Raw genomic sequence first — 25,286 nt, 5'->3', positions numbered from 1 at the left:
AAAAATACAAAAATTAGCTGGGCATGGTGGCGCACACCTGTAGTCCTAGCTACTCGGGAGGCTGAGGCAGGAGAACTGCTTGAACCCAGGAGGCGGAGGTTGCGGTGAGCCGAGATCGTGCCATTGCACTCCAGCCTGGGTAACAAGAGCAAAACTCCTTCTCAAAAAAAAAAAAAAAAAAAAAAATACAAAAATTAGCCAGGTATGGTGGCACATGCCTGTAATCCCAGCTACTTGAGAGGCTGAGACACAAGAATCACTTGAACCCAGGAGGCAGAGGTTGCAGTGAGCCAAGACGGAGTCACTGCACTCCAGCCTGAGCAACAAGAGCAAGACTCCGTCTAAAAAGGAAAAAAAAGGCCAGGCACGGTGGCTCACACCTGCAATCCCAACACTTTGGGAGGCCGAGGTGGGCGAATCACAAGGTCAAGAGATCGAGACCATGGTGAAACCCCATCTCTACTAAAAAATACAAAAATTAGCTGGGCATGGTCACACGCCTGTGGTCCTAGCTACTCGGGTGGCTGAGGCAGGAGAATTGCTTGAACCTGGGAGGCGGAGGTTGCAGTGAGCTGAGATCATGCCACTGCACTCCAGCCAGGCACCTCGCAACAGAGCAAGACTCTGCCTCAAAAAAAAAAAAAAAAAAGAAAAGAAAAGAAAAAAAGAAAAAAAAAAGGAAAAAAAAAACCCTACAGCTAACATCTCACTTAACTGCGAGAAACTCAACGCTTTCTAAGACCAGGAAGAAGACAAGGATGTTCCCTCTCACCACTGCTTTTTAACATCATACTGAAAGTCCCCAGCAAATGCAATAAAGAAAAGAAAAGAAAAGAAAAGAGAAGAGAAGAGAAGAGAAGAGAAAAAAGAAAAGAAAAGGTATACAGACTGGGAAGGAAGAAATAAAACTATTGTTCACATATGACATAACCATCTATGTAGAAAATCTGAAAGAATTGACCAAAAAAAACTCCAGGTATTAATAAGTGATTACAGCAGGGTTACAGGATACAAGATTAATATATAAAAGTTAATCACTTTCGTGTTATACCACCAATGAAGAAGTTGAAGTTAAAATTAGAAACACAGTATGTATTTTGTTTATTTTGGTGCCAATGTAAATTGGGAGCAAGTGGCTCATGCCTGTAATCCCAGCACTTTGGAAGGCCAAAACGGGCAGATCGCCTGAGGTCAGGACCAGCCTGTTCAACATAGAGAAACCCCATCTCTACTAAAAATACAAAAAATTAGCCAGACATGGGTGCTAATTACAGGCGCCTGTAATCTCAGCTACTTAGGAGGGTGAGGCAGGAGAATCACTTGAACCCAGGAGGCAGAGGTGGCGGTGAGCTGAGAACAAGAGCGAAACTCCATCTCAAAAAACATATATATATGCATATATTTACATACACAATACAATTTACATTGGCACCAAAATAAACAAAATACTTCTGTATAAAGATCTAATATAATATGTACAAGATCTATACACACACACAAAACAAAACTCTGATAAACACTATCAAAGAACTAAATAAATGGGAAGATATTCCATGATCATAAACAGAAAGACTTAATATTGCCAAGATGTCATTTCTTCCTGACCTGATCTATAGATACAACACAATCCCAACCAAAATCCCAGAAGGTTATTTTATAAATATTGACAAATTAATTCTAAAATTTATATGGAGAGGCAAAAGACCCAGAATAGCCAACACATTATTGACAGAGAAGAACAAAGGTGGAAGCCTAACACCACCCTATTTCAAAACATACTATAATTAAGGCAGTGTCAAATCAGTGAAAGAATAGACAAATAAATCTATAAAACAGAATAGAGGCCAGAAATACACAAACACATATTTAGTCAGCTGATCTTTGACAAAAAAGCAAAAGTAATACAATGTACCAAAGACAGTATTTTTACAAATGGTACTGTACAACTAGACATCCACATACAAAAAAAGATAAATCTAGGCCAGGCGTGGTGGCTCACGCCTGTAATCCAAGCACTTTGGAGCCCAAGGCGGGAAGATCACCTGAGGTCAGGAGTTCAAGACCAGCCTGACTAACATGGTGAAATCCCATCTTTATTTTAAAATAAAAATTAAAAAATAAAAAATAAAAATAAATCTAGACACGGACTTATATACCTTTCACAAGAGTTAACTCAAAATCAATCAGAAAACTAAACATAAAACACAAAACTACTAAACTACTGGAACAGGAGAAACTCGAGATGACTCTTGATTTGGCAATGACTTTTTAGATAAAATACCAAAGGCATGATCTATGAAAGAAAGAACTGATAAATTGGACTTAACTAAAATTAAAAATTTCTGCTCTGTGGTCAGGCACAGTGGCTCACACCTGTAATCCCAGCACTTTGGGAGGCCAAAGTGGGCAGATTGCTTGAGCTCAGGAGTTCAACACCAGCCTGGGCAACATGACAAAACTCTGTCTCTACAAAAAAATATAAAAATTAACCAGGCATGGTGGTGAGTAGCCTCCCAGCTACTCAGGAGGCTAAGGAGGAAGAATGGTTTGAGTCTGGGAGGTTGAGGCTGCAGTGAGCGGTGATCACACCACTGCACTCCAGCCTGGGTGACAGAGTGAGAGCCTGCCTCAAAAAAAAAAAAAAAAAAAAAAAATGCCGAGCACAATGGCTCACACCTGTAATCCCAGTGGCCGAGGTGGGCAGAGATTGAGACTATCCTGGCTAACAGTGAAACCCTGGCTCTACTAAAAATACAAAAAATAGCCAAGCATGGTGGCACATGCCTGTAATCCCAGCTACTCGTGAGGCTGAGACAGGAGAATCGCTTGAACCTGGGAGGCAGAGGTTGCAGTGAGCCAAGACTGTGTTACTGTACTCCAGCCTGGGTGACAGAAAAGACTCCATCTCAAAAAAATAATAATAAATAAAAATTCTGCTCTGTAAATGACACTGTTAAGAGGATGAAAAGAAAAGCACTTGAAAAAGATATATCTGATAAAGGTCTATTATCCAAAATATACAAAGAACTTTTAAAACGCAACAATAAAAAACAAACAATCAGATCAAAAAACAGGCCAAAGACCTGTACAGACACTTCACCAAAGAAGGTATACAGATGGCAAACAGGCACATGGTAAGATACTCTACATTATATGTTATCAGGAAAATACAAATCAAAACTATGAGATTCCACCACACACCTATTAGAATGGCCAAAATTTAGAACACTGACAATGCCAAATGCTGGAGAGGATGTGGGTGCAAAAAGGACTCTCATTCATTGTTGTGAGGATGCAAAATGGTACAGCCATTTTGTAAGACAGTTTGCCTGTTTCTTACAAAACTAAATATACTCTTACTATAAAAGCCAGCAATTGTGTTCCTCGGTATTTACACAAAGAAGCTGAAAACTTAACGTCTACACAAAAACCTGCACATAGATGTTTATAGCAGCTTTATTCATAATTGCCAAACTTAGAAGCAACTAAGATGTCCTTCATTCAGTAGGTGAATGGGTAAATAAAAATTGTGGTACATCCATACAAAAGATTCCACTAGAAAGAAATGAGCTATCAAGCCATAAAAAGATATGGAAGAACCTTAAAGGCATATTTCTATGTGAAAGAAACCAATATGAAAAGGCTACATACTGTATGATTCCAAGTATGTGACATTCTGAAAAACTCAAAACTAGGGAAATAGTAAAAAGATCCGTGACTGTCAAAGACTATGGGAGAGGAATGAATCAGCAGAGCACAAAGATTTTTTTTTTTTTTTTTTTTTTTGAGATGGAGTTTCGCTCTTGTTACCCAGGCTGGAGTGCAATGGCGCGATCTCGGCTCACCGCAACCTCCGCCTCCCGGGTTCAGGCAATTCTCCTGCCTCAGCCTCCTGAGTAGCTGGGATTACAGGCATGCGCCACCATGCCCAGCTAAAAAGCACAAAGATTTTTAAGGTGGTGACACCACTCTGTATTATATCACTATGGTAAATGACAACATTAAATATTTGTCCAAACTCATAAAATATACAACACCAATCAGTAAATCTCAATGAAAACAATAATCTTTGCATGATAATGATGTGTTCATGTAGGTTCTTCAACTGAAACAACTGTGGAGGATACTGACAATGGGGGAGGCTATACGTGTGAGGGGAGGAGATATACAGGAAATCTCTACTTTCCTCTCAATTTTACTGTGAACTTAAAGTTGCTCTAAAAAACAAAGTCTAGGCCGGGCGCGGTGGCTCACGCCCTATAATCCCAGCACTTTGGAAGGCCAAGGTGGGTGGATCACAAGGTCAAGAGATTGAGACCATCCTGGTCAACATGTTGAAACCCCATCTCTACCAAAAACACAAAAATCAGCTGGGCATGGTGGTGCGTGCCTGTAGGCCCCGCTACTCGGGAGGCTGAAGCAGGAGAACTGCTTGAACCCAGGAGGCAGAGGTTGCGGTGAGCTGAGATCGTGCCACTGCACTCCAGCCTGGGTAACAAAAGCGAAACTGAGTCTCAAAAAAAAAAAAAAGTCTAATAAAAAAAGAGAGTATATATAAAGCAGTATTGAGTCACTACTAATCCAGTCAATGCAAGTGATATATTTCACTTACAAAGTACCAATTGGAAAACTAGCCAAACTGGTAGGCTCACAAAATCATATAGCTTAATACTTGTTGTAAAATTAGATACCATGTATGTTCCTATCTTGACAACTCTTTGTGAGCATTTAGGGCATTGTTTCTAACTTTTCACCATATCAAATTTGAAAATTTGAAAAGAACATAACCTGAACTGTCTCAGCCAAACCGTAGGATAACAATTAGATGAAACAAATCCATGCTCAAATTACTTGTATTAAAGAACACTACAAGCCAGGCGCGGTGGCTCAAGCCTGTAATCCCAGCACTTTGGGAGGCCGAGGCGAGTGGATCACGAGGTCAAGAGATCGAGACCATCCTGGTCAACATGGTGAAACCCCGTCTCTACTAAAAATACAGAAAAATTAGCTGGGCATGGTGGCACGTGCCTGTAATCCCAGCTACTCAGGAGGCTGAGGCAGGAAAACTGCCTGAACCCAGGAGGCGGAGGTTGCAGTGAGCCGAGATCGCGCCATTGCACTCCAGCCTGGATAACACGAGCGAAACTCCGTCTCAAAAAAACAAAACAAAACAAAACAAAACAAAAACACTACAGGCCGAGAACAGTGGCTCACGCCTGTAATCCCAGCACTTTGGGAGGCCAACGCAGATGGATCACCTCAGGTAAGGAGTTCGAGACCAGACCAGCTTGGCCAACATGGTGAAACCCCATCTCTACTAAAAATACCAAAATTTTCTGAGCGTGGGTGGTGGGCTCCTGTAATCCCAGCTACTTGGGAGGCTGAGGCAGAAGAATCACCTGAACCCAGGGTGCAGAGGTTGTAGTGAGCTGCGATCACATCACTGAACTCCAGTGTGGGGTGACAGACTGAGACTCTGTCTCAAGAAAAAAAAAAAAAAAAAAAAAAAGCACTACATTAGTTAATGACAACCCAAAGAAAATCTCTGCCTGTAGGTGCTCTTCCAGTTTGGCTCCCTTTTCTCCTGAAGTCTTTAACTACCACCTCCATTCAAACGACTCATATTTCTCTAAACATCACTTCTCACTCAAATTCCAAGGCCACAGCTTCACAGCTGCACAACTTCACCTATCTGATATAAAATACTTCTCCATCTGGTTGTTCCACTATACTTCAAATTTCAAACAGTAAACCCTTCACATTCAAGAGGAATATTTTTTCAAGAGAGTTAGTCTGCTTTTGATGCATCCTCTCCACCTTCTACTTATGTTCCCACTCTTCTCTGGCTTCCCCACGATTGTTTCAAGTCATTGATAACTTCCATATTGTCAAAACCAATGGACACTTTTTGATCCTAATTTCATCTGACCTCTTAGCAACATTCAATTATATTAGATCACATCCTCCTCCTTTATGGAACTCTTCCATGACTTGTGTGATACTACAAATTCTTATTTTATCCTATTTCGTTGACATCTACCTCTCACCTTCATCCCTGACTCCTCCTCTTCTACTGAATCTCAAATGCCAAAATTCCTCAGAGTCCTCTTCTTTTCTCAATTTATAGTATTTTCCAAGAGAATTATATCTACTACCATTGCTTCAAACACCATCTGTTAAGAAATTCCAATTTAAAAGAGTGACCTCTTTTCTGGGATCTAAATCTATGTATCTAAGTGCCTACTCAATGTCTCCCTGTCCCATACACATCTCAACTCAACACGTACATCTATTTTCATACTAATCAATGTTTTTTTCTCTATTCTCTATATCATCTACCCAGTTGTTCATGCTATAGTCATTCTCTATCACTCCCTCTCCCTATAATGCTCACAATCAACATTCGATCATGTCCTCATTTAATGAAAACCCATTTACTTTTCTGTCTACAACTACTAGGTTGGTCCAGGCCACTATTATCTCACATCTGGATTACTGAAGCATCTTCAATAATATTCTTACATCTATTTCTGCCACCTCCTCCTCCAATCCATTCTCCATTCAGCTGTTAAACTGATATTTTGAAAGACCTATTCTTCTACTTGAAACTCTTCAGTTAATATTAAATATGATATCTTGATATTAAATAATACTTAAATATAATACCAAGACTCCATACTAAGATTTTATGAGGTCCTGCATAATTTTAACACTTGCCTACCTCTCCAGTTTACACTTTTGCCACTTTGTATTTTGCTTACTTCTCTACATACATCCTAACATCTTATTCTTCAAGAGTATCATGCTCTTTCCAACCTCTGATCCTTTATCCATGTAAACAGATGCTGAGATTTTATAAATTTATGAGTTAATAAATACCACTAAAAAATTTCTCCTATTAAATGGTACACAATTAATAATCCTTCTAGGCCATATTGATGTTTATGATGACCTCCAATTCACCAATTTTTTTTTTTTTTTTTGAAATGGGGTCTTGCTCTGTCACTCAGGCTAGGGTGTAGTGGTGCAATCATGGCTCACTGTAACCTCTGCCTGGGTTCAAGCAATTTTCCTGCCTCAGTCTCCCGAGTAGCTGGGACTATAGACACCCGCCACCATGCCCAGCTAATTTTTGTATTTTCAGTAGAGATGGGGTTTCACCATGTTGGCCAGGATGGTCTCGAACTCCTAGTCTCAAGTGATCCACCTGCCTTGGCTTCCCAAAGTGCTGGGATTACAGGCATGAGCCCAGCCAACTTACCAATTTTTATAATGTGTTGATCTTTATATTTGACTTCTCTATCATTTCCGTCAGGACTCCTTAAAAGAACCACTGTAAAAATGTACATTTCAACAGTTAGCACACTCTAAATATGTGGCAGAGCACTCAATGCTTGAGAGCTTTTGTAACATGGCATATGCTAAGATTTAGTGGCCAGTAGTGTACAAGTCTACCAAGTTAGGGCTCAATGACAAAGAGTGTATGGGAGGATCCAGATTGTGGACAAATGAGATTACACTGGCCAGGCACGATGGCTCATGCCCGTATTTCCAGCACTTTGGGAGGCTGAGGCAGGTGGATCATGAGGTCAGGAGTTCAAGACCAGCCTGGCCAACATGGTGAAACCCAGTTTCTTAACAAAAAATACAAAAATTAGCAGGACATGGTGGCATGCGCCTGTAAGTCCCAGCTACTTGGGAGGCTGAGGCAGGAGAACTGCTTGAACCCTGGAAGCAAAGGTTGCAGTGAGCTGAGACTGGGCCACTGTACTCCAGCCTAGGTAACACAGTGAGACTCTGTCTCGGGGCGGGGGGGAAAGACTATATTGAAACAGGCTTCATATATCTTTTAATGCCATTGCATTTATCAAAAACTTTCATAGACTAGTTAATACATTAATACTCTGTCCAAAATAAAAATAAAAAACACTGTGTCTACTTTGTGGCAAAGAAGAAAGGGAATAATAATATTTAATGACCACTTACTATGTACCAGACAGTCTTCCAAGTGCTTTTCAGGTATTAAACTTTTACTCTTCTTAATAATCCTAAACAGTGGGTGTAGAACTAGGCCCTCCAAGATACATACTATCAGAGAACAGAGATTTTCTGTAATGCTCATTGTTGTACTGCTGGCATCCGGAAAAGTATTTGGCATAGAGTAAGCATTCAAGTATTTATTGAATGGATAATGAAGAAATGGAGGCAAAAAGAATGTAAGTGGCTTGCACAAAGTCACACACAGTGACACAGCCAGAATTTGAATCCAGGCAATCTAGTTTCATGTCCCAGATTCTTAACCACTAGGTATGTATATATTTGGAAACATTCCTCTTTTACCTCTTTTCACCCTTTAGAAATATTTGCAGCGTAAAAATGCTTCCATGAGCTAGAAGTTGTGTTCACTGTTTTGCAAAGAAAAAGAACAAGGAAAAGAAAAATATATGGTTTAATAACATATAAACACTACGGTATGTCTGAATTTATTTATTTATTTATTTATTTATTTATTTATTGAGACGGAGTTTCACTCTTGTTACCCAGGCTGGAGTGCAATGGCGCAATCTCAGCTCACCGCAACCTCCGCCTCCTGGGTTCAGGCAATTCTCCTGCCTCAGCCTCCTGAGTAGCTGGGATTACAGGCACGCACCACCATGCCCAACTAATTTTTTGTATTTTTAGTAGAGACAGGGTTTCACCATGTTGACCAAGATGGTCTGGATCTCTTTTTTTTTTTTTTTTTGAGACGGAGTTTCGCCCTTGTTACCCAGGCTGGAGTGCAATGGCGCGATCTCGGCTCACCGCAACCTCCGCCTCCTGGGGTCAGGCTGTTCTCCTGCCTCAGCCTCCTGAGTAGCTGGGATTACAGGCACGTGCCACCATGCCCAGCTAATTTTTTACACTTTTAGTAGAGACGGGGTTTCACCATGTTGACCAGGATGGTCTCAATCTCTCGACCTCGTGATCCACCCGCCTCGGCCTCCCAAAGTGCTGGGATTACAGGCTTGAGCCACCGCGCCCGGCCTGGTCTGGATCTCTTGACCTCATGATCCACCTGCCTCCACCTCCCAAAGTGCTGGGATTACAGGCATGAGCCACCGCGCCCGGCCCTGTCTGAATTTATTAATACTCCCACTACAGATGGCAGTAAACACTGCAGAGCAGGGAGAGAAGTATAGGTTAATAGGTTATTACCACGGACTTAAAAAATATACACGTCTATTGTTATATAATATATTCATACATGCTATTTAGCATAGCATTATAATCAACATAATGCTATATGCTGATGCACTACACAGTGCAGTATTAAATAAGTCATGCATGTACATCTAAATTTGCTATCTTTTTTTCCTTTTTTTCTTTTTTTAAAGATGGAGTTTCACCAAGATGGCCAGGCTAGTCTTGAACTCCTGACCTCAGGTGATCCACCCACCTCGGCCTCCCAAAGTGCTAGGATTACACGCATGTGCCACCACGCCCAGCCTAAATTTGCTATCTTTTTAAATAGCTGAATAGCATTCCATTAAATAGACATATAGTACTACAATTTAGTTCTTATCCCTATCCATAAGCAATTAGATTGCTTCCATGCTTTTATGCATATCAACAATATAATGAATATCCTTGTACCTGTATCTTTACCCTTTAACGTGCAATAATCTCTAAAAGCAACGTTTGAGAGAGCGGTAGTGCACATTTTAAATTTTAATAAATATTGCCAAGTTTTCCACCAAACATGTTGTTTATTTCCTCAAAGGGGCATATACAAGAATTTTTTTTTCCATGCTCTTATCATTACTGAATAAAATCAATTTTCTTCCAATCTCACAGGTAGTAAATGGAACTTGATTTTCTAATTCATAGTTTTCATTATGAATAAAAGCTAAACATCTACTTTATATCTTTCATATGTTTATTGACCTTTCTGCAAATTACCTACAAATATTCTTTATATGTATCATGTTTAAAATCTAAGTCTCAGTTTAATGTTTGAGTGAGTGTTTTTTTGATATGAAGGTCTTCAATTCTATGTAGTCAAATTCATGAATCTTCATTTTTGGCTTCTACATTTCATATCATGCTTAGAAAAAGCCTTTTTATACCAATATTATGAACATATTCGCCCATATTTTCTATGCTATTTTCATGGTTACTTTTGTTTGCTTCACTCTTTCATCATCTAGAATCTATTTTGGAAGGAAAGGCTCTATAACTTGTTTTTCTCTCTCAGTAATATAACCTAGATATCTTTCCAGATAAACTACTTTGTTTGTTTGTTTTAAGATGGAGTCTGGCTCCATCGCCCAGGCTGGAGTGCAGCGGCACAATCTCAGTTCACTGCAACCTCTGCCTCCCAAGCTCAAGCAATTCTTGTCCCTCAGCCTCCCGAGAAGCTGGGATTACAACTACTTTGTATTAATTTTACATATAGAATTCTATAATATGATCATATCATAGTTTTCCTGTTTATCAGTTATACAAAGCACTAATAGGCATTTACATTTTCCCCCATTTTTCCACAATTACAAAGAAAGTTCCCATTAACACCCTTGTACATACCTCCTTAGACATGTATATATATGCATGTGTGTGTATGTTTGAAGATAAATATTAAGATGCAGAATTACTGAGTCATTAATCTGTATCTTTTTGGATACTGACAAATTATGCTCCAAAATGATGTGCCTAATATGCTTTCATTTTAAAAATTAATTACCTGTATCCATTCATTCAACAAATATTTAAATGTTTTCTTTCTGCTAGACACTGTTCTAGAGGTTGGGTACACAGCATAATAACAGCCAACCCAGACAAGGACATTGCTCTCATGATTAAGAGTGTAGGCTCAGGTTGGGCACGGTGGCTCACGCCTATAATCCCAGCACTTTGGGAGGCCGAGGCGGGTGGATCACGAGGTCAAGAGATCGAGACTATCCTGGTCAACATGGTGAAACCCCGTCTCTACTAAAAATACAAAAAATTAACTGGGCATGGTGGCGCATGGCTGTAGTCTCAGCTACTCGGGAGGCTGAGGCAGGAGAACTGCTTGAACCCAGGAGGAGGAGGTTGCAGTGAGCCGAGATTGCGCCATTGCACTCCAGCTTGGGTAACAAGAACGCAACTCTGTCTTAAAAAAAAAAAAAAAAAAAAAAAAGAGTGCAGGCTCTAAACTGTGCAGGGTAGTCCCAGGTACTCAGGAGGCTGAAGTCGGGGGACTGTTTGAGCCCAGGAGTTTGAGTATAGCCTAGGCAACAACAAAAAGGAGTGTAGGCTGTAGAGAATGACTGCCTGAGTTCAAATGGGAGTTCAACAAGCACGAGATGTCTGACTTTGGACAAGTTACTCTACTGTTGTGCCTCAAGTCCCTTATCAACAAAACAGTAATAATAATAATAATAATAATAATAATAATAATAATAATAGTAGTCCCTATCTCATAGGATTGCTGTGGATTGTTTTGTCTACGGTTCAGAAAGTACTCAAAGATTTCTTATTACTTAAATTTGCTATTACTTTTATTTTTGTCAATGAGAAGCAGAAGTAATATTTCATTATGGAATCATTTTCCTGATAAACAGTAAGATTGAACATATATTTTTACTGTTTTAGCCTTTTGAATTTCCCATTCTATGACCTCCTGTTTAAATTCTTTGTCCATTTTCTTCTGTTAGATGTTTGCATTTTTCCTTAATGACTTGTCAGTCTTTACACATCCTAGGCGTTAATCCTTGGACTATTAAATATGATGCAAGTATTTTCTAATATGACACCTACACTCTGACCCATAGGCTGTCAGGTTTTGTTTGTGGCCAAATCACAAGGGTGGCAGTACTGACTACTGTTTTGCCAAAAGAATTTCAAGTCCTACAAATTTTAAAAGGTTTGTAACTACTTAGATTTAAGGGAAGGAAGTAACATATACCCTCTAAGCAATCAATGGAGAGTATAAGCCAAAGGCTTAGGAGCAATTTCTGACTTATGTACTCGTTTCCTAAAATAGTTGGTACAGGGTCTTGTACACAATAGACTCTGGATGAACAAGCGTATTTGAATGTAGCAAAATCTCCTTACTAGATTACGCACTTATGGGTAATGATGGTGTCAAACTTACCTTGAATCACTCCCACAATGCCTAAAAGTGCTTTTTACACAGAAAAAGCACTCAACTGTTTTTATAGATTGCCATCTCTGAAAATGCATGAAAGTAGCTAAAGTAATCAATGTAAAACAAAGCATTCCCCTCCTCTAAAATTACACCCTGATTTGCAGCAGCATGTAGCTCTGTGCAGAGTCTGATGTTGTTTGGGTATCTTCATCTTAAATTCACCATGTTTCAGGTGTTTGTTCTAGAAAAAAAAAAAAATGTGGGCCGGGTGCGGTGGCTCAAGCCTGTAATCCCAGCACTTTGGGAGGCTGAGGTGGGTGGATCAGGAGGTCAAGAGATCAAGACCATCCTGGTCAACACGGTGAAACCCCGTCTCTACTAAAAATACAAAAAATTAGCTGGGCATGGTGGCACGTGCCTGTAATCCCAGCTACTCAGGGGGCTGAGGCAGGAGAATTGCCTGAACCCAGGAGGCGGAGGTTGTGGTGAGCCGAGATCGCGCCATTGCACTCCAGCCTGGGTAACAAGAGTGAAACTCTGTCTCAAAAAAAAAAAAAAAAAAAAAAATGCCCCGGCAATTACTGTGTCCTAAGCCTGTCAACATGCTGCTAAGGCATGTCCACTTAATATTCTTCATGTTTTAGTCTCTCTCCAAATCATTTCTTCTCACTACCATTATTTAACAATAAGTCCATTTCCCCACACTGGATACAGCTTTTCGGTCTCCGGATTTTAAATCTTTTCCCATACACCCTGCCTGGTTGAGCTCTCCTTTGCTAAGTGCCACTCCTTTGCTAAGTGCCACTAGACTGGTTACTTTCCAGGATATCACTCTTGGTGATCTAAGCTTATAGTTTTATGTGAGATCATGAGACAATGTGGTGTAATGGAAAAAGTGCAGGATTGCCAGAGCCAGATGATCTGGGTTTGCGTACTGGTTCAGCCATTTACTAACTATACGACTTTGATAACCCTAAGTACCAGTTTACCTACTTTCAAATGGGGATAATATCAATAATATCTAACCCATCTGGGTCACAGGACTGCAATAAGGATTAGAAAAGTAGATGATAATGCAGAAATATTTCATAAAGAATTATAAAAACATACGTCACTACTACATGAAATATAGTTCAAAGAAGTATCAGTAAAAGGACTCTACCAGACAAGTCACTTCATGAGGGCAAGTGTCTAACTGGGTCATGGCTGCATCTTCAAAGCCTGGTATATTTGTCAAAAGAATGACAGAGAACAAAAAGATAATTTATCAGTGACCTTAGCCAAATTAATAAATCTCTGGAGTCTGGGTTTCAATCTCCTCATTTGTAAAGTAAGAACACCACCTCCCATCTCAAATTGTCATTTGTGAAGATTAAAAGGAAATAATATTCACTGGCCAAGTATGGTGGCTCAGGACTGTAATTTCAGCACTTTGGGAGGTCAAAGAGGGCAGAATGCTTGAGTCTAGGAGTTCAAGACCAGCCTGGGCAAAACGGTGAAACCCCGACTGTACAAAAAACACAAAAATTAGCCAGGCATGGTGGTGTGCATTTATAGTCCACCTACTGGAGAGGTTAAGAGGCTGAGGCAGTAGTATCACTTGAGCCATAAAGGTTGAAGCTGCAGTGAGCTGATATCGTGCCACTACATGATCCAACTGCCTGTGTAGGGAGGGAGGGAGGCACAGAAAAATAATATCCATAAAATGTAATAGATATTTATTTATTTGCTCCTTCCTGTCAAGCCAGATACAGTTTAATAGTTGGTTGTATAAAAGGTAGACTCTGTTAACAGAGTCTACTGACACAAATTCTTCTAGGGACAGTCAAGAAATATTACACTATCATCTACCCTTTACGCTCAATAAAAATATACCGACAAAGTGATTAAGTACTTTATCTCAGCCATGTTTAAAGAGCTGCAGTTCACTGTGCCTCACATACACACAGACACTTATTATGAACCATAGTACCACTGAAGTCAAGAGCCTTCTCAAAGACAAGGCTTCTTTATGTAATCCAGACATGACAATTTACTATCGATAGAACTGAAAATCTTTTAAGCATCTAAGTCATATCAAAACAAATTCTACTTTTTGGTCACAGCACATGAGACAGCCACATGGTTTTATTTAGTTATCAACAGTATTCACATACTGAGAATGCAATCTATACTGTGCAACTAAATTAAAACTAGAGCACCTAACAGAGCCCCGAAGGACATTAAGCAAAAACTGACAGAACTGAAGTGAGAAACAGACAATTCAACAATAACAATTGAAGCTTTGCCAAATCTACTGCAAGAACGAAACAATTCTCAGCAATCAGACTGTTGAAATTCCAGAAAATGTCAACACCATTCTAAAGAAACACACAGGTATTGTGAAGGAACCCAGAGGTACCCTGCAGAGGGACTTCAATCACATCAATGTAAAACACAATCTTGTTGGAATGAAAATGCAGCAGCTCCAAGTTGACAAGTGGTAGGAAAATAGGAACTGGTTATGGTTTACACCATTTGTAGTCATGTACAGAACATAATCACGGGCGTTATACTGGGCTTCCATTACAAAATGAGGTCAATATATGCTCACTTCTCATCAACATAGTTATCCAATAGAATGGGTCTCGAAATCCAAATTTTCTTGGGTGAAAAACATATCTGCAGGGTTCAGAAGAGGCCAAGGGTTGCCTGTTTAGTATCTGAAGCCCAGGATATTAACACAATTCCATAAGAAAAGAACATTTTTCAACAAACGGTATTGGATGTTCACATGCACAAGAATGAAGTCGGACCTACCTCACACCATATACAAAAATTAACTCAAAATGAATAATAGATCCAAATTTAAGAGCTAAAACTCTTCAAAGAAAACATAGGAGAAATCTTTGTGGTCTTGCCCTAAGCAATATGCACCAAAAGCACAAGTTTAAAAAAAAAAAACAAAAAAAAAAAACCTGGCCAGGCGCAATGGCTCACGCCTGTAATCCCTAGCACTTTGGGAGGCTGAGGCGGGTTGAATCACAAAGTCATCAGTTCCAGACCAGCCTAGCCAACATGGTGAAACCCTGTCTCTACCAAAAACACAAAAAATTAACAGGGCATAGTGGTGGGCGCCTGTAATCCCAGCTACTCAGGAAGCTGAGGCAGGAGAATCGCTTGAACCCGGCAGGCAGAGGTTGCAGTGAGTTGAGATCATGCCACTGCACTCCAGCCTGGATGACAGAGTAAGAGTCTGTCTCCAAAAAAAAAAAAAAAAAAGAAACAAACAAAAAAGCCTAAGTCCAGGTGTGGAGGCTCACACCGGTAATTCCAGCACTTCGGGAAGCTGGGTGGGGGGTGGGCAAGTCATTCAAGGCCAGAAATTTGAGACCAGCCTTGCCAACATCGTGAAACCCCATCTCTACCAAAAATACAAAAAATTAGGCGGGGCATAGTGGCTCGCGCCCATAATTCCAGCACTTTAAGAGGCCAAGGTGGGTGGATCACTTGAGGTCAGGAGTTCGAGACCAGCCTGGTCAACATGACAAAACCCCATCTCTGCTAAGAATACAAACATTAGCTGGGCATGGTGGCGCACACCGATAATCCCAGCTACTCGGGAGGCTGAGGCAGGAGAATCATTTGAACCCAGAAGGCGGAGGTTGCAGTGATCCAAGATCATGCCACTGCATTCCAGCCTGGGTGACAGAGTGAGACTCCGTTTCAATTAAAAAAAAAAAAAAAGAAAAAAAAAGAAAACCCCACTGAGTTATCACTTTACAATAGCTAGGACAGCCAGAATAAAAATGACAGACAAGAACAGGTATTGGTAAAGATGTGAAGAAACTGAAATTCTCATATATTGTTGATAGGAATGTAAAATGGTACAACTGCTTTATAAAACAGTCTGGCAGTTCATCAAAAAGGTAAACAGAGTTATAATATGGCCCAAATAATTCCACTCCTTGGTAAATATCCAAGAGACAGGAGTCTATGTCCACAAAAAAATCTGTACACAACTGTTCACAGCAGCAACATTCATGAAACCCCAATGTAGAAACGACCCAAATGTCCATTAACTGACAAAGGAATAAACTATGGTATACACAACGTAATATTATTTGGTATAAATAATATTATAAAAAATAAAATGGGCCAGGCACGGTGGCTCACACCTGTAATCCTAGCACTTTGGGAGGCCAAGGTAGGTGGATCACAAGGTCAGGAGATTGAGACCATCCAGGCCAACATGGTGAAACTGAGTCTCTACTAAAAATACAAAAATTAGCTGGGCGTGGTGGCACACACCTGTAGTCCTGGCTACTCGGGAGGCTGAGGCAGGAAAACCACTTGAACTTGGGAGGCAGAGGTTGCAACGAGCTGAGGTCACACCACTGCACTCCAGCCTACGCGATAGAGCAAGGCTTCATCTAAAAAATAAGTAAGTAAATAATTTTAAGAAGGAAGTACAAATACATGCTACAACATGGATGAACCTTGAAAAGATGCTAAGTGAAAGAAGCCTGATGCAGATACCACTTATATGACATGTCTAGAATAGGCAAACTCATAAAGACATAAAGTCGATTTGTGGTTGTCAGGGGCTGAAAAGAAGTGAGAGAGGGAATGACTGTAAATGGGTAGAAAGCTTCTTTCTGGGGTAACTTAAGTATTCTAAAATTATGGGACCAGGTATAGCGGATCACGCTTGTAATCCCAGCATTTTGGAAGGCCAAGGCAGGTAGATCACTTTAGGTCAGGAGTTCCAGACCAGCCTGACCAACAACAACTAGTGTTAATGTCTTCATATCTCTATAAAATATATCATCCATAATCTTCCTGAAATAGCTTTTTAAAAAGAAAATCATAAATCTGGCTAGGTGCAGTGGCTCACACCTATAATCCCAGCACTTTGGGATGCCAAGGCAGGTCGCTCATTTGAGGTCAAGAGTTCAAGACCGGCCTGGTCAACATGGCAAAGCCCCATCTCTACTGAAAATACAACAATTGGTCGGGCACAGTGGCTCATGCCTGTAAACCCAGCACTTTGGGAGGCCGAGGCGGGCAGATCTTGAGGTCAAGAGATCGAGACCATCCTGGCCAACATGATGAAACCCCGTCTCTACTAAAAATACAAAAATTAGCTGGGTGTGGTGGCATGCACCTGTAGTCCCAGCTACTTGGGAGGTTGAGGCAGGAGAATCACTTGAACTGGGAGGCAAAGGTTGCAGTGAGCCGAGATCAAGTCACTGCACTCCAACCTAGTGACAGTGCGAGACTCCATCTCAAAATAACAAGAACAAAAGCAAAAATTACCCAGCCGTGGTGGCGCACACCTGTAATCCCAGCTACTTGGGAGGCTGAGGCAGGAAAATCATTTAAACCAGGGAGGCAGAGGTTCCAGTGAGCCAGGATCACACCACTGCACTCCAGCCTGGGTGACAGAACAAGACTGTCTCAAAATAAATAAATAAAAATAAAACAAAATAAAATTAGACAGTGGTGATTATTGCACAACTCTGAAAACTACTGAATTCTATATTTTGAACAGGTGAATTTTATGTTATCTGTGTATCTCAATAAAGCTATTTTAAAAACAGGAATTAAAACTAGAAATAACTGTAATTCTAATCGGCCTGACCTTAACATGCCTATTCTGCCATGTCCATCAGCCTACTATATAAGCCACTGCAATACATATAAAATTAGCCAACAGTCCTCTCACAGCTATAAATTCATTTTACAGGCTACGAAACTATTTTTTGTACAAAATTACAAAACTATTATTATTATTATTTTTTTTTTTTTTTTTGAGACGGAGTTTCGCTCTTGTTACCCAGGCTGGAGTGCAATGGCACGATCTCGGCTCACTGCAACCTCCGCCTCCCGGGTTCAGGCAATTCTCCTGCCTCAGCCTCCTGAGTAGCTGGGATTACAGGCACGTGCCACCATGCCCAGCTAATTTTTGTATTTTTAGTAGAGACGGGGTTTCACCATGTTGACCAGGATGGTCTCGATCTCTCGACCTCGTGATCCACCCGCCTCGGCCTCCCAAAGTGCTGGGATTACAGGCTTGAGCCACCGCACCCGGCCCAAAACTATTTTTTTTTTTTTTTTTTTGAGAGGGAGTTTCGCTCTTGTTACCCAGGCTGGAGTGCAATGGCGCGATCTCCGCTCACCGCAACCTCTGCCTCCTGGGTTCAGGCAATTCTCCTGCCTCAGCCTCCTGAGTAGCTGGGATTACAGGCACGCGCCACCATGCCCAGCTAATTTTTTGTAATTTTGGTAGAGACGGGGTTTCACCATGTTGACCAGGATGGTCTTGATCTCTTGACCTTGTGATCCACCCGCCTCGGCCTCCCAAAGTGCTGGGATTACAGGCTTGAGCCACCGCGCCCGGCCCAAAACTATTATTTTTAATAAAATCGTATTAATCAAAATATTCATCAAATGCCAACTATAACTGTTGGAATAAACTAGGCAATTTTATTTTTCAAAAAATTTAACTTATATTTTAGGTTCAGGGGTACAAGTGCAAGTTTGTTATATAGGTAAACTCATGTCACAGGGATTTGTTGTACAAATTATTTTGTCACCCAGGTATAGGCCTAGTACCTAGTAGTTATTTTTTCTGAACTTCTCCCTCCTCCCAGCCTCCACACTCAAGTAGGCCCCAGTGTCTGTCATTCCCCTCTTCATGTCCATGTGTTCTCATCATTTAGCTCTCACTTATAAAGAACATGTGGTATTTGGTTTTCTGTTTCTACATTAGTTTCCTAAGTATAATGGCCTCCAGCTCCAACTATGTTCCTGCAAAGCACATGGTCTTGTTCTTTTTTATGGCTGCATAGTATTCCATGGTTTGTATGTACTGCATTTTCTTCATCCAATCTGCCACTGATGGGCATTTAGGTTGATTCCATGTCTTTGCTACTGTGAATAGTGCTGCAATGAACATATGCATGCATGTGTCTTTACAGTAGAACAATTTATTTTCCTTTGGGTATGTACACAGTAATGGGATTGCTTGGTCAAATGGTAGTTCTGTTTTTAGCTCTGCGAGGAATCACAACACAATGGAATCACTGTGTAAAGGAATCATTTTCCATAATTGTTAAACTAATTTACACTCCCACCAACAATGTATAAACATTCCCCTTTCTCCACAACCTGCTAGCATCTGTTATTTTTTTACTTTTTAACAATAGCTATTCTGACTGGTGTGAGATGGTATCTCATTGTTGTTTTGGTTTGCATTTCTCTAATGATCAGTGATGGTGAGCTTTCCTTCATATGCTTGTTGGTCACATGTATGTCTTCTTTTGAAAAGTGTTCATGTCCTTTGCCTACTTTTCAATGGGATTGTTTTTCTCTTGTAAATTCGTTTAAGTTTCTTTTAGGTGCTGGATATCAGATCTTTGTCTTGCATAGTTTGCAAAACTTTTCTCCCATTCTGTAGGCTGTCTGATTACTCTGTTAGTAGTTTGCTGTACAGAAGCTCTTAAGTTTAATTTGATGCCATTTGTCAATTTTTGCTTTTCTTGAAACTGCTTTCAGGTCTTCATTATGAAATCTTTGCCAGTTCTTACATCCAAAATGTATTGCCTAGGCTCTCTTCTGGGGTTTTTATACTTTTGGGTTTTACATTTAAGTCTTTAATCCATCTTGAGTTGATTTTGGGGCATAATATAAGGAAGGGGTCCAGCTTCAATCTTCTGCATATGGCTAGCCAGTTATCTCAGTACCATTTATTGAATAAGAAGTCCTTTCCCCATTGCTAGTTTCTATCAGCTTTGCTGAAGATTAGATGGTTGTAGATGTGAGCCTTATTTCTGGGCTCTCTATTCTGTTTCATTGGTCTAAGTGCCTGTTTTGTGCTAGCACCATGCTGTTTTGGTTACTGTAGCACTGTAGTATAGTTTGAGTGGGGTAACATGATGCCTCCAGCTTTGTTCTTTTTGCTTAGGATTATCTTGATTTGGGGGCTCTTTTTTGTTTCCATATGAATTTTAAAATTCTGTGTAGATAGAATGCAATTGATAGTTTGATAGGAATAGCATTGAATCTGTAAATTGCTCTAGGCAGTATGGCCATTTTAATGATATTTATTCTTCCTATCCATAAGCATGGAATGTTTTTCCATTTGTTTGTGTCATTTCTAATTCCTTCGAGCAATATTTTGTAATTCTCATTGTAGAGATCTTTTACCTCCCTGGTTAACTATATTCCTAGGTATTAATATTTTATTCTTTTTGCGGCAATTGTGAATGGGATTGTGTTTCTAATTTGGCTCTCAGCTTGGCTGTTGTTGGTATCTAGGAATGCTAGTGATTTCTGTGTTGATTCTGTATCCTGAAACTTTGCTGAAGTTATCAGCTGAAAGAGCTTTCGGGTCAAGACTATGAGGTTTTCTAAATAGAGAATCATGTCATCTGCCAACATGAATAGTTTTACTTCCTCTCTTCCTGTCTGGAATCCCTTTCTTTCTCTTGCCTTACCTCGACAGGACTTCCAATACTATGTTGAATAGGAGTAGTGGAAAAGGGCATCCTTGTCTTGTGCCAGTTTTCAAGGGAATGTTTCCAGCTTCTGCCCATTCAGTATGAAGTTGGCTGTGGGTTGGCCATAGATGGTTATTACTATTTTGAGGTACGTTCCTTTAATACCTAGTTTACTGAGAGGTTTTTGTTTGTTTTTTTGTTTTTTTGAGACAGAGTCTCACTCTGTTGCTCAGACTGAAGTACAATGGCATGATTTTGGCTCACTGAAACCTCCGCCTCACAGGTTCAAGCGATTCTCCTGCTCAGCCCCCCTAGTAGCTGGGATTACAGGCACCTGCCACCATGCCCAGCTGATTTTGTATTTTTAGTAGAGATGAGGTTTCATCATGTTGGCCAGGCTGGTCTTGAACTCCTGACCTCAAGTAATCCACCCACCTCAGCCTCCCCAAAGTGCTGGGATTACACGCATGAGCCACTGTGCCTGGTCAGTAGGTTGAATTTTATCAAAAGTCTTTTCTGCATCTAGGCAATTTTATTTTTAATAAAGGACTTAAAAGTACTTAGCAATGCTCTATATTAAAACTTCCAACTCAATAAATAGCATATTTTACTTGTTTGGTTTATTAATTAGGGAATAATACTCTACAACTACTAAACAGAGCTAAGCAACAGAATTTTAGACATTCCTCAATAACATTTCCCAGGCTTATAATTTCATTTTTAATTTTATAAAAATACCTATACTAAGCATTGATAATTTTGTCAGAATAAGTCTCTTCATGGGAATTTACAATCTTTTAGCATGGTATGACATTAGAAAAGTTGCTTAGCTTCTTTCTGTTTTTTTCTCCTCTTAAATGAGGATGATAAAAATATCTGCTCCAACCCTTTGATTGTTAAGAAAATCAAAAGTGAAAGCACTCTGTAAGGTGTAATAATTATCCCCTCTTAAATGAAATAGCTGAACTAGTAGGTATTAAATTACTGAACACCTCTGGGCCAGGCGCGGTGGCTCACACCTGTAATTACAGCACTTTGGGAGGCAGGTCAACCACCTGAGGTCGGGAATTAGAGATCTGCCTGGCCAACATGGAGAAACCCCGTCTCTACTAAAAATACAAAATTAGCCAGGCAAGGCAGAAGAATTGCTTGAACCCAGGAAGTGGAGGTTGCAGTAAGCTGAGATCGCGCCATTGCACTCCAGCCTGGGCAACAAGAGCGAAACTCTGTCTCAAAAATAAAGTAAAATAAAATAAATCACTGAACACCTCTTAAGAAGAGTATAAACCTGGGATGAGTGTTGGCAAGTGGGGAGATAGTACTTCAATGGGGAGGCAGACCCAACGGTTCCACTCCCAAACAAAGAAACAAAAAATGTTGTAGGTCATTGGATTTGCAAAATATTTTATCAATTATTTTTTTTGTTTTGTTTTGTTTTGCTTAGAGACAGGGTCTCAGTATGCTACCCAGGCTGGTCTCGAACTCCTGAGTTCAAGCAATCCTCCCCCTTGTCCTCCCAGAGGGCTGGGATTACAGGCATAAGCCACAGTCTTTGTGTGCCCAGATGTTTCGATTTTGAGATGGGGTCTCACTATGTTGTCCAGACTGGTCTCTAACTCCTGGCCTCAAGTAATCCGGCCTCCTCAACCTCCCAAGTAGCTAGAATTATAGGCCACCACACCCAGTTTGTCAATTCTTTTACACTGAACATTAGTAACTGTTCAATCTAAAGGATGGTCCTCTGGAATAATCATCCTGAACAGTCAAGGAAGAATTTGTTTCTTTGCTATTGCATTAAGTATCTGATTCAGGACCCCCCACCCACCCCCACAAAAAAATGGAAAACGCTGACTTCAAAATTATTTTCCTGGCCAGGCATGGTGGCTCACCCCTGTAATCCCAGCACTCTGGGAGGCCGGGGCAGGTGGATCACCTGAGGTCAGGAGTTCAAGACTAGCCTGGCCAATGTGATATAACCCCATCTCTACTAAAACATATACCAAAAAATTAGCCAGATGTGGTGGCAGGCGCCAGTAATCCCAGCTACTTGGAGACTGAGGCAGAAGAATTGCTTGAACCCGGGAAGCAGAGGTTGCAGTGAGCTGAGATCGTGCCATTGCACTCCAGCCTGGGCAACAAGAGTGAAACTCTGTCTGAAAAAAAAAATTTTTTTCTTGAAAGCTTTTTTAAGTGTAGGTCACAAAAACATCATACTGATCTGGTAATTTTAAAACTACCACAAATAATATTTGGGCAAAAGTAACACTTTCTCCAACACCACCTAAGCAAAGTATAAAAAGAACACCATGCCAGGGAGGCACCTACACTTGTCATTAAAGAAATGCCAAAAAGACAAATAGAACCATGAAATGACCTAATTCAAAGCTGTAAGCTAAAAAGGTAAACTATATTGAATCACCTGACAGCTGTGTGAGTTTATGACATAACTCCATGATGTTCCTCTCTGCAGCCCTACTCTACCTTACCATGTCTTTTAAAAATCATTTTTATAAAAAGAAAAGCTCTGACAAGCTTATATATTAAAGATACAGCTGAGGCCAGGTGCAGTGGCTCACACCTGTAATCCCAGCACTTTGGGAGGCCAAGGCAGGTAGATTGCCTGAGCTCAGGAGTTTGAGACCAGCCTGGGCAACATGGTGAAACCCCATCTCTACTAAAATACAAAGAAAATTAACCAGACATGGTGGCACGTGTCTGTAATCCCAGCTACTTGGGAAGCTGAGACAGGAAAATTATTTGAACCTGGGAGGCGGAGATTGCAGTGAGCCGAGATCGTACCACTGCACTCCAGCCTGGGTGACAGAGTGAGATTCCAGCTCAAAAACAAGCAAACAAACAAATAATTTTGAATAAAATTAATAACTTAAATGGCAAAAGTACAAACACAGGTCTCAATTTCCTCATATGTTCAATGAAGGAACTGGTCTAGAAAATCTTAGTTTCCTATGACTTCTAAAATTGAGTTTAAGTATTCTATGTGTTGGTGGTTGCTGTTTTAATAAGTTACAACAAACGTGTATCCCAAACATGCATAGTCTATTTAACTGATTAATTTATGTCCCACAATATACATTAATTAATTTTGAAATAACCTACTTTACAATATACTCTAAGTGCCTGTGTCCTATCTTTTCAACCTTTCCCTTTTATGACGGTCTATAAACATCCTCAATATCTTTTGATAACAAACATTAAAACCTCTCCTTCAACCCTATATTTCCCTCTAATTACTGTCCTTTCACCTTCATTTCACAGCCACATTCTTTAAAAAAAAAATTACTAACCCATCTTCTTACTTTCAATCTCCTAAAACTGCTCTACCTAAGGTCATCAATGACTTTCTCACTGCCAATCCTAATGGACATTGTTTTTAAAAATTCATTCACATTTATTTAAAACTAAATATTACGCTTTTTTTTTCTTTTTTCCTTTGAGACAGAGTTTCGCTCTTGTTACCCAGGCTGGAGTGCAATGGCACAATCTCGGCTCACCGCAACCTCCGCCTCCTGGGTTCAGGCAATTCTCCTGCCTCAGCCTCCTGAGTAGCTGGGATTACAGGCACACAACACCATGCCCAGCTAATGTTTTGTATTTTTAGTAGAGACGGGGTTTCACCATGTGGACCAGGATGGTCTCGATCTCTTGACCTCGTGATCTACCTGCCTCGGCCTCCCAAAGTGCTGGGATTACAGGCTTGAGCCACCGCGCCCGGCCTTTTTTTTTTTTTTTTTTTTTTCTTTAGATGGCGTTTGCTCTTGTTGCTCAGTCTGGAGTGCCATGGCGCAATCTCGGCTCACTGCAACCTCCACCTTCCAGGTTCAAGTGATTCTCCTGCCTCAGCCTCCTGAGTAGCTGGGATTACAGGCATGCACCACCACACCCAGCTAATTTTTTGTATTTTTAGTAGAGATGAGGTTTCTCCACGTTGGTCAGGCTGGTCTCAAACTCCCAACCTCAGGTGATCCACACACCTTGGCCTCCCAAAGTGCTGGGATTACAGGCATGAGCCACTGCACTCAGCCAAAACTAAGTATTTCCTTTTATAGTTATATGCCAAAAAATAGTGTCTAGGTTTTATGGCTTACTTAAAATATATTTGAGGAAAACAGACATTTGCCATACCAATAGCTGGTTTTAATTTTTTTTTTTGGAGGAAATACTGTAATTTTTTAAAAGTTCTAAAATATTTAACAGAATTTCCAGCAATGATTATTTCTAAAATGTAAAGATTTGAAACATAATTTATACAAAACTAAAACCAGAAGGATTCATTCTTGCTTTTTCCTTTTTATAAAAAATGCAGACAATTTGTCGCAAGAAAGTTTGGCATGTGATAGCAGCTGCAGCCTCAGTCACCCTTGGAAACGCTGTCCCTCCTTACCGGGAGAGAGTACTGCACTGAGGATAGCAACACATCTTCAATCAGCTTCTTAGGGTTTTCCTCCAGGTCTGTCTTAATTACTTCAGATTCACATAGTTTTCACATCAACTCATCTCCTCTCAGGTTCATGGTGCCCAACACCAGAGGACTGATAAACTGAGCCTTGATATCTCCTTCCAGGTCAACAAATATTGTGGGCAGATTCCTACCAGGATAGTTGGTCGTGCAGGTTGTTGAAATGGCTTGGCCAGACACAGTGGCTCAAGCCTGTAAAACCAGCACTGTGGGAGGC

The 25,286-nt window shown here is 40.4% G+C and overlaps 1 protein-coding gene and 1 pseudogene across 4 annotated transcripts in view; both read right to left on the bottom strand.

Moving 5' to 3' along the window:
* Positions 1 to 25,286, bottom strand: part of ZFYVE9 (zinc finger FYVE-type containing 9) — a 227,987-nt gene that overhangs the window by 161,571 nt on the left and 41,130 nt on the right. The window lies entirely within an intron of this gene.
* Positions 204 to 25,286, bottom strand: part of LOC101038589 (phosducin-like protein 3 pseudogene) — a 28,940-nt pseudogene continuing 3,857 nt past the window's right edge.

This window comes from Saimiri boliviensis, chromosome 11 (genome assembly GCF_048565385.1).
Source record: "Saimiri boliviensis isolate mSaiBol1 chromosome 11, mSaiBol1.pri, whole genome shotgun sequence".
Lineage (NCBI taxonomy): Eukaryota > Metazoa > Chordata > Mammalia > Primates > Cebidae > Saimiri > Saimiri boliviensis.
This window is presented reverse-complemented; position numbering and strand designations above follow the sequence as displayed.